Below are 13,683 nucleotides of genomic sequence, written 5' to 3'. Positions count from 1 at the left end.
ATGCTCAGCATTCATGCCTCAATATTCTCAATCTCAAAATAAAATCATCATCACATCATGTGTCCTCCATTCAGTATCAAAGAACTCTCCCAACTCACTCAGACTAATTCATCCATAATTCATACTATGCCTAAGTCTTCGTCTTATAAGATTTAACTATCTTTATCTAATTTAAGCTCTCTAACTCTTTCTCATTAGTCTCAAGTGTCAATTACTAGTTAGCAATCTTAAACCATAGATAAAAGAGTTTAGAATACTAGAGAATCCTTGAAAAGTGAAGAAAATAATTTTTCAGCAAGACAAGGGTCTCTCGTATGCGAACCCCAGTCCCGCGTACGCATGCCTTGAAATTTAGGTGTCCGCGTACGAATGCAGTGCCCGCGTACGCATCCAAGTAAAATTAGACCATGCCACATACACGTCTATGTGCCGCATATGCAGAAGTGTTGGACAGAAGCCGTTACCCGTTTACGCATGTGTGTGCCGCGTACGCGAGCCTTAACAGACTTGGAAAAATTTTAAAGCTGCAGAATTTCAAATTTGCACCGAATTTCTAATGGGTATAACTTTATTGTTTTAAAACATTTTCCGTTTGTTCTTCGAACGTCTTAAAGCTTTCGAATCAAAATTTCATAAAAATCTAGTTTCATAAAAAATGGGGGTCCGGAGGCCAAGTTATGCCTCGCCAGAGTTTGTCAAAAATCAAGTTTTACACAAAATCATCAAAGTTCTCTAGTTTCCAAATTCCAAAATCAAACTAAACCAAAACCTACTCAATTTCATCACAAAACACTACCACATACTACACTTTACCATTCCATTGCACTTTAATCAACCTAACATCCACTTCACTCAATCTTTCCACCATAATTCAACAAAAATCCATATTTCATAAATCAACATCACAACCTTAACAATTTTCGCACAATTTAACTATTTATAAACATCATTCACCACCATTCAAATCAACACCAACCACAATATTCAAAACCCAATATCATCATCAATATTTATCATCAAACATTAACATTTACCATCATAATTCACCAATTTCATCACAATCACTAATAATCATCATACATTATCAATAATCCAAACCTATCCTATGGTCCACTAGCCTATGTTTCACGAAAAATTATATATTACATAGAAAAAACCGAAACCATACCTTGGCCAATTCCCAATATGCACAAAAGTCACCAATTGATCACAACCAAGCTCAACCAAGCCACCAACTCAACTCCACTTGCTCCCAATATCACAATTATCAAGCTATACACAATTAATTCATAGAAATCAATACCTAGGGTTCCTAAATACATAATCTTACAAGAGTTAAGAACAAGCTTACCTTACCCAACGTTTATTGAGACAAAACTTAATAGAAATCAAGTGCTAGAGTGTACCTGAACACCTAAAATCACAAAATATCACTCAACAACTATAGCCAAATCTTTTAAATTCTTAAGGACTAAGAACTAGGCAGAGATTTTCTAAAATCTTACCACAATACTTGGATAGAAGTTACGGGTTCGGTGAGAATTTTATGTAGCCGCAAATGGCACGTGAATCAGAGCACCGTAGCTCAAGATATGATCAAATGGTGATTATGAACAGTGTTTTTGTTTCTTTGCTCCCTCTCTTGGCTTTATCGAATGAGCTGAAATGCTTATTAATTAGGGTTATATATGTTGGGCTTGGGATTAACTTGGGCCCGATCCAACTCGTTAGTGTTTTTTTGGCCCATTTGGCCCAATTTTGGGTCAAACATTTATAATTAGTGTTTGGTTTCCAACTTTAATTATTTTCCTAAATTTTTCTATAGTTTTTATTACTCTCACGCAGTACTGGACAGACATAAGCTGGTACTGCCGGCCAATTTACCGATATGCGTTTTTGCGCAATTTTTCGCAGAAAATTACATTTTCCAACTCAAAAAATTCTACTGAATTCAAATCTCACATCCAAATTTTAAAATTAAGACGTCTAAATTTTTGACCTATTTTTTGGGCAATTAATTTGTTATTATTTTACGTTAATTAATCGATTAATTATTTCTGGTTCTATTCGTTGCTGTTAGTTGAGTTTAGGTTAGAATTACGATTTTCTAATTAGAATTAATGTTTGTTTATACATAGTTAAACATGTTGTTAACAGATTCTTGAGTTTGAATTTTAATTTATTTGGATTAATTGACTGATACTTTGCTGAGTTACTGTGAAATGCTGCTGATTTTTCATGTCATTGGTGCTGAATTATGAATTGGTGTTGCGAAGAATGTTAGTTAGTGATATTTTGTGTTGTTTATACTTTTGCACAACAAGTCTTCGATAATATGCCTCAAAGAGCTTTTAATGAAATTTTTGGCTCAATCTTTGAAAATCAAAGCTTACTTGTTGCTGTTAGTTGAGTTTAGGTTAGACTTAGGATTTTCTAATTAGAATTATTGTTAGTTTATACATAGTTAAACATGCTATTAAGAGTTTCTTGAGTTTAAATTTCAATTTGTTTGGATTGATTGACTGATACTTTGTTAAGTCACTGCGAAATGCTTCTTGAGTTTAATTTTAATTTTAAATTTTTAAAATTAATTTATTCTTAATTTGTGAACAAGTGTAGCAAAAAAAAAAGTCAATTGTCCGGGTGTAGCATTATCCGGGTGTAGCAAAAAAACGTTTGACCTCAAAACTAAAAAAATAAATTTTTTTCAATAATAGAAAAATAAAAAATTCTAACAATATCCAAAAAATAAAAGATTGAAAAATATTAAAATTTTAAAATTAACTCATTCTTAATTTGTGAACAAATGCAGCAACAAAAATGGAAATTAAAAATTGGTGTTACAAAGAATGTTTATTAGAGCTATTTTGTGTTGTTTATGCTTTTGCATGCCAAGTGTCAACAATATGCCTCAAATAGCTTCTAATGAAATTTTTGGCTCAATATTTGAAAATCAATGTTTGTTTGTACATAATTCTTGTTATTATGCATTGATGATTAAATATTCAATAAGTTTAACGTAGTTTGTTTTGATTAAGTATTTTAAATGATGTTATGAATTTGTGATAAACCCCAATTTTGTAGTTTATTTTGTGTAGACTTTGGGGGGTTTTATCAATATTTTTCGCACTTATTTATAAAAATTGCATGGTTTTGTGTTTCCTTCCTAATTTTGCTTCATGATTTAAAACATGCTTATTTAACCTTAAAAATGCTATATTTTAATCCTCTTCTATTATCATTCGATGCCGTGATGTGTTTGTTGAGTGGATTCAGAATCTATAGGGTAAGAATGGTCTAGAAGATGGAAAAGAAGCATGCAGAAGTGAAAGAGACCTAAAGAATGAAGCTTTGGAGAACTGGAGGTGACGCGCACGCGTGGCGGACGCGCACGCGTCAATTGGTGCAGCATTGACCGACGCGTACGCATGCTCGACGCATACGCGTGGCTCGCAGAACTCAGATGGCGCGCACGCGTGGCCGACATGCACGCGTGACACCCAGCATGTAACTTCATTAATGAAATCGTGGCTGGCGATTTCTGGGAGGCTCCATTCCCAAATCCAACTTGATTCTACATGGAAAAGACCCAGGAATTGATGGAGGAAGGGGGGATCCAATCATTCACACAATACATATAGTTTTAGCTTTTTTTTTGTTCTTGTTTTCTAGAGAGAGAAACTCTTACTTCTCTCTAGATTTAGTTTGTTTTGATCTTCCTTTGTTGAAATTCTGAATTGGGTCTTGTTAATTTTAGTTTCAATTACTTTTTTTGAGTTCTCTAGTTATAATTTTGTTTAGATCTTGTGTTGAATTATGTTTTCTTGTTATTTTCTTTTTCTTCTCATTTTATGAACTTTGTGGATCTTAGATTTCTATTAGTGCATTGATGTTTTCTATGATTGAGTGTTAGTTGAGTTGTTTTCTATTGATAATTGTTAGTGAGTACTTGTGATTTCCAATTAATTTGCAATTTGAATATGTCTTTAGTTAGTGCATACCATGTGTTTGATGAAATATTTTCTTTGATTATGGAGTAGTTTTCTATACTCTTGGCCTCGGCTAAGGGAATTGGGTGAGCTTGAGTCATTGGGTCTAATTGATTTGGTGATTTGAGAATCCTTAGTGATCAAATTGATACCCATTGATACTAATCTACTTCTAAGTCAATTAGTAGTTAGATTAGGACTTATGAGTTGAAATTGATCAAGCCATTTGACGTACTTCAAGCATAGAAGTAGACTTAATGAGCTTGGTACCTCATAATTGTCAAGATATAGTTATTAGACAATGATGGTGACCCCGATTCCCATGCCTAGCTAAGAGTTCCTTTTATTATTCATATTTGAAACCCAAAAAAATCCCAATTGCTTGATTCTTGTTATAGTTAGTTTAGTTATTTACTTAGTTCTAGAATAGAGATAGATTTATATGTTCCCTTACTAGATTGAAATTGCTTATACTTGGCTTTAGTTGCTTTGATTTAATTCTTTGCCCTTTAAGATTTCTTGCATGTTAAGTTTAGTAGTTTAAATTCTTATTTATAACTCCCAACCCTGGAATTCTAACCAATATTAATGCACATGTTTGCCTATTCTCTTGAGGACGAACCGAGACCAATACTCTCCGTTACTTTATATTGGGGTTGACTTTGTGACAACCAAATCAAAATTTGATCGATAGGGTTATATGTTGGTTTAGGACTATACTATGACCATGACATTGGTTTTCTATTGATGAAAATTCTAGATTAACGATAAATCTTCATCATCAATATGTTTAGCACATTTTTAATTGGTATGCTCTTTGCTGTTATGACAACAAGTAGAGATGTTACATCAGAGTCGTGGTTGTGGTCATGGTAGAAGGAGGGTTTCTGCCGATACTCCTGGGAATTCTAGATCCTCTCCCTCTACTCCGACAATCCCGATGACGTCACAGGTTACAGGTGCATCGGACCAGCCGTTCATCATGGCCCCTAACCCCAATTACGTTTTTACATCTACGGCGACGACACCTCCTCCATCTGCCCCGCAGCCCAATGTCTCGGCGATGCTGCCTCCAGCAACAGACACCGCGGCCCTGAGTCCTCTCATGAAAGTGAGCCAATTGATGTCCCTCTAGCACCTCCCATCGTAGGATTGATGATTTTGCCTGATGGCAGAATGGCGTAAGTACTACTTTAAGTCTTTTATATACTGAAAGTGTTTGATATATCCTGATTATTGATTCTTGATTATTGAGGCTAGTTTTAGTGGATTTATAGTTGTAGGTTACTGCTGAAAGTGTTTGATATATCATGATTATTGATTCTTTATTACTGAGGCTGGTTTTAGTCGATTTAGGGTTGTAGGTTACTACTGAAAGTGTTTGATATATCCTGATTATTGATTCTTGATTATTGATTCTAGTTTTAGTGGATTTAGTAGATTTTTGGATGTTGCTTCTTGATTATTGACAGTTATTCATTGATTGTTGATAATTGTACTGTTTAAGTTAATTGTTGATGGATAATGTTTGTGGCGTATTCCAGTTATAGGTGAAACTCTATCAAAATTTTTAAAAAAATTTCTATAAATTTTGGTTATTTGCTTCTGAAGTTTTAATTTATATTGCCATATTTGTTTGCTTGTGAATTGTTGATAGATTTGCGCCAAACAACAATGCATGTACTCAGAAGATGACCAACATCATCAAGCTGATGTACGACCATCCATGGTTGAGCTACAAGAAGATCCCTTTTGAGACTAGAGAGCGATGGTTTCAGAAGTGGGCAATAAAAACTTAATATAGTCAAACTTTATTCGCTAGTACTTTTCTTTTATTTGTTTAACACGATATATTTTGATTAACTGATTTTAAAGTTTCTTTGTGTAGCTAAATTTTATATGGGACAAGGAAAATGATTTGCTCTTCAGGAAGATATACGACCATCGAATGGGTAGGCGGCTGCAACAAATACTAGAGGATGTCCGTGAGAGGTGCGACCACCTCACTTCCTAGCTTTGCCTGGAAATCAAGAAGACTCTGTACGTTAACTAGGAGACCGATGAGAAGTTTAGGCATTGGCGTCTCACAAACAAAGCTAACAGGGGATCGACCAGGTCATCCAAGTATACTGGTGACTCAGCAACCTTCATGAAGACTATGGCCAGGATGGTATGTAGCTTCTCTAATTTTGTTATTAACTTAGCGATATTCTTTGACATATCATTAGTAGCCATTTTAAACTATTCTTTTAATGCAAAATGTGTAGTCAAAGTCATTGGATTACGATGTGACATTGGCAGAGACCTTTAAGTAAACCCACACTTTGAAGGATAACAAAGAGAGACTTATTGATCAGTGGTCTGCAGATCATTATGTGAGTAAACATCTGATCTTGAGATATAAAATTTTCAATTAACTGTACATCTATTGTCCTAATCATAATAATATGTGTTACACAGGAGTCCTATACACAGAAACTGGAGATTGCAACTCAGCAAAATCAGCAAAGTGGGGAGGACGCCAGTGACTCTGCTGCTTCAGTCGTCGATCCTGATGTGGTTTGGTGCGAGACCACCTCAGCACCATCAAGAATCATGTATACAGGCTGATGTCATTTTTTTCCAGCAGCCTCCGCACCTCCACCTCCGCCTTTGCCACCAGTCGAGCCATCGATCCCGAGGAAGGCATTGATTTGAGGCTGCAGGTGCAGGAGCTCACCTGGAGCCTTCACGAACAAGCTCAAAAGCTGACCAAGACTCGAGAGAGAAATTAGGACATCCTCACATGTGTGATGGACATAGATGACGTCAAGCTGGAGTGCAGGGAGCAGCTGGAGTAGCTTCAGTGGATGGAGGCTCAGATGGAGGTGTACTAGGCTCAGATGCGCACCGCTGGCATTGGCTCTGCTGGTGGCAGTGGTGCTGCTGGTGGGACATAAATATCACCGCCTTCTCTGCTGCCTCAGCAGGACCACGGGGCGACGACGGCGGCAACTACCAGGATCCTTAGTGATTAGGGCTTTGTTTTACTTTTTCATTTTATTTATTTGATTATTTCACTTCTTGATTAGTTGAATATTTGATATTTAATATTACAAAATTGGTTTTTATTATTTATAAATTGGCCAGTAATTGTGTGATAAATAAATTTAAATAAAAATTAAAATTAAAATAAAAAAATAGCGTCATGATGTATGGGATTTGCACCAGTTCGGATTTTTTCACTTAAAATAACTTACGTTGCAAGTATAGACAAACCGGCAACTAACTCCCAATATCAAAGTTTAGTTTTCAAATTCAAACATTAAACCGAGAGTAGTTCAACCTCGGGTCGTTCACCTTAGGAATGCAATTAAGGTGTCACTTTCTTGGTTGTGAGGAAAAGGGATTTTGAAATCAAAGAACGAAAGATTGAAAGAACTTAAGAAATAAAAGAACTAAGATATGATTAAAAAGGGAATCGATGCGAGTAAAAGGAATATAAGATCAAAACTTGGTGAAAATGCTATAAATGCATAAAGAGCCTTGACTTGGGAATGAGGATACAAGGAATCCTATCATCGTCATAACCACCACTATGGTAACTATGATGAGTCAATCTCGCTTCGTCAACCCCTAACATCGAGGAGTTAGTCAAGCAAGCATAATTGACCTTAATCCATAAATCCTAGCTAACTTACCAAATTAATTGGTAAAAAGCTAGCGTCAATGGAAACAAGAGCCAACTAACTACCTAAGAATTACCACTAAATGTCGGACATTATGACTCTAGTATCCTAAGAACTCATTTCCCAAGTCAAGGTGTGAAAAGCTACTCAAAATTACTAAGTGGTATTTTCACAAACACTTGGTGGGCATAAAACCAAAACATAAGAAATTGCAAAAAAAAAAAATAAAAACTATAACAAACTATTCACAATATCAACTATAAACATTCAATCAAGCAAGTAGAAATCATAAAACATTAAATTCATCAATCAAAACTTCAAGAAACCAAAATTGCATATATAAACAAAGTAACTTAAACCAAAAGAAAATGAGAGTAAATGTGATGTAATTAAAGAGAAATTAAAGAGTACTTACAAAAGAGTTGATCAACCCAAGATGAAAACTTGAAAATGTAAAATGCTACAATGGAAATGGAAATGAAACCCTAGGGGGGAAATGAAGAAAACTACCCTACACTACTCCTACTCCTGAAACTATGGAAAATTGTAAAAAAAAAGAGTCCTAAGTCCTAATGGTTTGATATTTGGTCATTTCCCCTTCATATAGCACTTCAATTCAGCATCAAGCCTTCTAAAATTGGGCCAAGAGGCCCCTAAAATCGCGAGCCACGTGCCTCATTAATGAAGTCACGCTCTGGTACCTGTGCATACGCACAGATGTGTGCGTACGCACACATGCTGATTTCTGTACTTGTGCATAGGCACAGAGTTGTGCGTGGGCACAGGTGCTGATTTTGACCCTTGTTCGTAGGCACAGAAAGTGTACGTGGGCACACTTTGAAATGCTTTTCTCCCTTTTTTTTCTTCATATTTTCTCCCAATTGCATGCTTTCTTCCACTTCTACCAAACCATTCTTGCCTCTAGGACCTGAAATCACTCAACAAAGATATCACGGCATCGAATGGAATAAAAGTGGAATTAAATTGCTCAATTTAAGCACAAAAACGCATGTTTTCACATTTAGGTTCAATTTAGGGATAAAACACAAATGTATGCTATTTAAGTGAATAAATGTGAGTTTATGTGATGAAATCCATTCAAATTAAGCCAAAATATATCGTCAAATATGGACTCATCAATTTCTCCACACTTAAATAATAGCATGTCCTCATGCTGAGCCAAACAAAGAAGAATGATCAAGGGGTAACAACTTATTAAATGCAACTATCTATATGCCTGCGAGTATACTATATACTATCTATATACCTATCTATACTATAGTGTACTATGAATTTGGTGAAAACAAACTGGTTTATTAACCTCCCCACACTTAAACATTAGCATGTCCTCATGCTTAGCTCAAGGAGATTAAAAGACTAAATAAGGGAAAGTAAGACTCATGCAATGCAATGCAACCTATGAATGCAACTATATGCTAAAATGATTTTGCCTACTTGGTTAAAAATAAATAGGGTCTTCAAGACAAACATAAATCAAATTTCACTAATTAAAAGCCTTGACTGGGGGAATGATTAATTGGAAGTTCTATCCTTGTTGGAATTCTCTCAAGTGTAGTATAAAGAGGTTGTTATTTTCACTTAGTTAACCCTTACTAAATAAAGGAAAGTTAACTGATTGAGCTAACTCTTATTCGCAAATCCTAGTCCTCTCCCTTGGGAAGGTCTAGCATTAGAAAATACAGAATTAGCCAACAACTTCCAATTTAACTAATCACTTGAGCATTCCAACTCAAGTGTCTCCTTTTAATCAACCCCCATGTCAAGTAGGAAATCTACTCTATTGACATGGATACCATCTTCGTTATTGGAAGTTTGGAATAGAAAAGAGACATAATAATGTAAATAAGATAGGAATTCAAAATTAATTAAAAGTAAAAGTAATCCTTTACATTAACAATCCATGAAAATAATCCAATTGTAACTCTAAACAAGAATTAAGAATATGGAATAAATAAAAGAGTAAGGAAACAAACTAGAATAATATCTTTAACGGAGGTGATGACTCTTCAATATCCAAAAGCAAAAGCAATAAACTATGAAACTATGAATGTAAAGAAAACCTAGAGGAAGAGTAATTTTCTCTCTAGATTCAGATCTAAGAACCTAAAACTATGCTAATGAGAATGTGTGTTGAGTCTCTGCATATTCCCTGGCTCTAGTCTGTGTTTCCGGGCCGAAATCTGGGTCAAAACTCGGCCCGAAATCGCCCCCAGCATTTTCTGTTAATTCTGCAGATTGTGCATGTCATGCGTACGCGTCAGTCACATGTGCACGTCGCTGGTCGTTTTGGCATGTCACGCGTACGTGTCAGTCACGCGCACGCGTCCTTGTGCATACTCCAATCCACGCGTACGCGTTAGGCACGCGCACGCCTCGTTGCAAATTTCTCCATATTGTGCGCTCGCGTGAGCCATGCGTGCGCGTCAATGCTCGCTAGTTATCTCCTTAGTTTCTTGTGTTCCTTCCATTTTTGCAAGCTTCCTCTCCATTCTCTAAGCCATTCCTGCCCTATAAAGCCTAAAACACTTAACACACAGATCACGATATCGAATGGTATAAAAGAGAATTAAAATATACAAATTAAAGATCTCTAGGAAGAAAGTTTTTAACCATAGAATAACACTAGGAAGGAATTGTAAAATCATGCAAATCATATGAATAAGTGGGTAAAGACTTGATGAAACCACTCAATTAAACACAAGATAAACCATAAAATAGTAGTTTATCACAAACCAATAAGTTTTCAAGCAAGTATATGAACATATAGGGCTAAGCAAAGAAATAATTCAATGCAATCGAAATCTAAAGAATTGATTCAAGTTCCAAAATGAAGCAATTTGCAAGAATATACATGATACGAGGCATGGGAACATAGAATTGAGTAATTGAACCCTCACTAGGAGTGTATGCACTCTAATCGCTTGGTATTTAGGGTTTAATCACTCAAGTCTCCTCTAATCATGCTTTTAAGGATTTGCTTTTCATCTAACAATTAACAACCATGTGATGCATGAATGCATTATCATGAGGACTTCATAGGGTTGTAATGGGGTTAGGGTTAAGGGTAGGATTAATATGGAAAAGTGGACTAAATTGAATCCTTAATTTATTTAAGTGTCCAACTCAACCTATATCAACCAAATCACAAACTATGCAGCCTAACTTCCCATTCCCTTTTTATACACATTCATACATCTTTTTCATCCAAATCCACATATGCATTTCTTATTCATTTTTTTCTTTTTCTTTGGGATAACTTTTGTCCCATCTTATTATTTTTTTTTCATTTCATTTTTTTCTTTTTCTATGACAAATTCATATGGTTAAAGTAGATTGATACATGAATCTCCACCCATTTTTTCCACACTTAAATGACACACACACGTCAACCTAAGCTAATCAAAGATGCAATTCAAGGTCATTCCATGGTTTTTCACTTAAGGTTTTGATGTGGTTACAATTAGAACAAGGGAATTAAAAAGCTCAAAATTGGCTTACAAAGGTAAATATAAGGGTTAGGCTATACGGGTGAGTGAGTTTAATTCAAAGATGGCCTCAATCATGCTCAATGCATTTAAGCATCAAACATTGGAAATAAAGAATCAAGCAAAACCAAGATCACAGTCATAGAAGGAGCATAACACACAATGAACAAAAATAGTGGTTAAATTATGCAACCACTCATTATAGGTTCAACAACTCACAAGGTTGTTTGTTCTATCTCTCTTCTATGTTCCACAAAAATTATTCAAGCAAGTTTAAAAATAATTTTCCAAATCAATTCAATAGAATTCCCTAAAAACAAAATTCTTGAAAATCTTTGTTGTTTTTCACCAAAATTATTTCCTATATGTATGTATGATGTGATGGATGCAATTTTCAAAATTTTTCTAATTCTCTACCTAATTTTCAACATGGCAAAAACTAACATGAACAATTAGAACCAAAATTGAACTAGGTGTTATACTATTTACAACATCCAATTACAACTTCTATCTATAAAATATATACCATGCAAAAGATGCAAAATGCAATAGATATAAACTATGAATAGTCTAAGATATATGTACTAGAAAAGAATGCAATGCAACACTCCAAATATCTACAAGAAACATAATAAAAAGAAACAAAAAAAAAAAAAATAAAAACTGTTCGAAAAAGAAAATTTACACCCCAAAATGACGAATCCTCCCCCACACTTAAACGTTGCACGGTGAGTTCATGGGGGAATGTCTCTCAAGTGCTCCACCTTTAGCTGGCAGATGCGGGGGCTTGGATTGCATGGAAATTGCCAAGTTCAAAGCATGCTCGACATCTCCATCCTCGGCATCCTCCTCCTGTCCCGACTCTTTGCCTTTATGTCCCATCCTCAAAAAGAATAAATAAAGTATTATTAGGAATCATAGGGCAAGTGGCACAAAAAGGTAAAGAAGGAAGCAAATACATTGTATGCTTGGAGCAAAAAGAAAACAAACAAGCATTTAATTGAGGAAGTTTGCATAGTGGTGTGGCATGATAAAAATGAGCCATGTGTGTATTCCAATTATGCGTGCAGTTAGAACACACACAACGGCCGGTGAAAACGGCATCCACACAATCAAAAAATAAGCACGGGTTCCTCAATTAAATGGCCTAAGTTGCACGCAATGAAAAAGCATAAATCAGACTCAAGCAAGCTTAGGCAATTACAACAAGAGTGAATTGAATTTAGGAAATATTGGATATTGGCATTGTTCAAGTGAAAGCGCAAAATTAATGTAAAATAGCACAACAACCAATATCCAATTCAATGATGAAAAGAAGACTACCTATTCATCCTTAGGAATAATGAAATAATCATATAGTTAAGGTGGTTGTTACAAAAAGTGATAAGCTTGATGAGAATCAAGTCAAGTCAACTCAAACAAGTGCAAAGCATTAACAAGAAACAAGGACCTTGTGATATGATTATATTGATTTAAAAACCATGATAAATAAGTAATTCAATTCAATTCACTAAATTCAATATGTACTTGTTAAAAATTGCACCAAATAGGAAATCAAATGTCAATTTTCATATCAAATTGGTGCTAGCAACTCAAAGTAACAACAAGTACATTATTGAAATTCCAATCCAAAATAACATCATAATCATTCAAAAGTGCAAAATTCTTGATTAGAATGCCAAACAAGGATATAGTCTAACACATATGGTAGCTACAACACATGCATTAAACCAAAAGTTCATTCAAGCAATATATCAAACACATGGTATGCAGTGCACAAATTCAACAATTTCAAGCCAAAATTCAAGCATCAACAACCCACAAATCAAAAATTGAACACTTGCAATTCAACAATAACTAATTAAGCAAAACTGAAGCTAGATTATCATAATTAAATAAAGAAGATGAAAATTAAGTAAGCAAGTAAACAAAACAAAGAAGAGCGAAGAGAGAAGAAGAAGAAGAAGAAAGAAGGAAAGAGAGAGAAATAAGAAGGAAGAGAGAGAGGTGGGGTGGTAGTGGTGGCTCCGGCGGCGGCGGGGCTTGAGAGGCGCAGTAGCGAAGAAGAAGAAGAAGAAGAATGGAGCTGCTGGCATGACATGCATCCTTCTCGATTAATGTCCAGAACGCGACCTGTGCGTACGCACAAGACGGTGTGCACACGCACAAAAATAGTATTAGAATTTATTTAAATATCTAAAAAAAATTATAAAATAATATAAAATAATTATTTAAATTCATGTTCTTTTAGGTAATTTTTTATCTAAAAGTAATTTTGAGTAATATAATATAAACAACATTTAATTTACTACAATTTATTTTGATGTAAAATTTATCAAACATAAACCACATTAACATCAACTCACTTTTAATTCATGTACTTTAATGCTTGTCTTTTGTGACCACACATTCTTTGCTTTTTTTTTCTATATTGTTCATCTTGTGAACATGTGTTGTGCTAAACTCATCTCGGGGTAGAAATTAGAACGAAGAGAATGTAACAAGCGATGTGTCCTCCCA

The sequence above is a fragment of the Arachis ipaensis genome, chromosome B03, assembly GCF_000816755.2.
Source record: "Arachis ipaensis cultivar K30076 chromosome B03, Araip1.1, whole genome shotgun sequence".
In the NCBI taxonomy this organism is placed as follows: domain Eukaryota; kingdom Viridiplantae; phylum Streptophyta; class Magnoliopsida; order Fabales; family Fabaceae; genus Arachis; species Arachis ipaensis.
Note: the sequence above shows the minus strand (reverse complement) of the source record.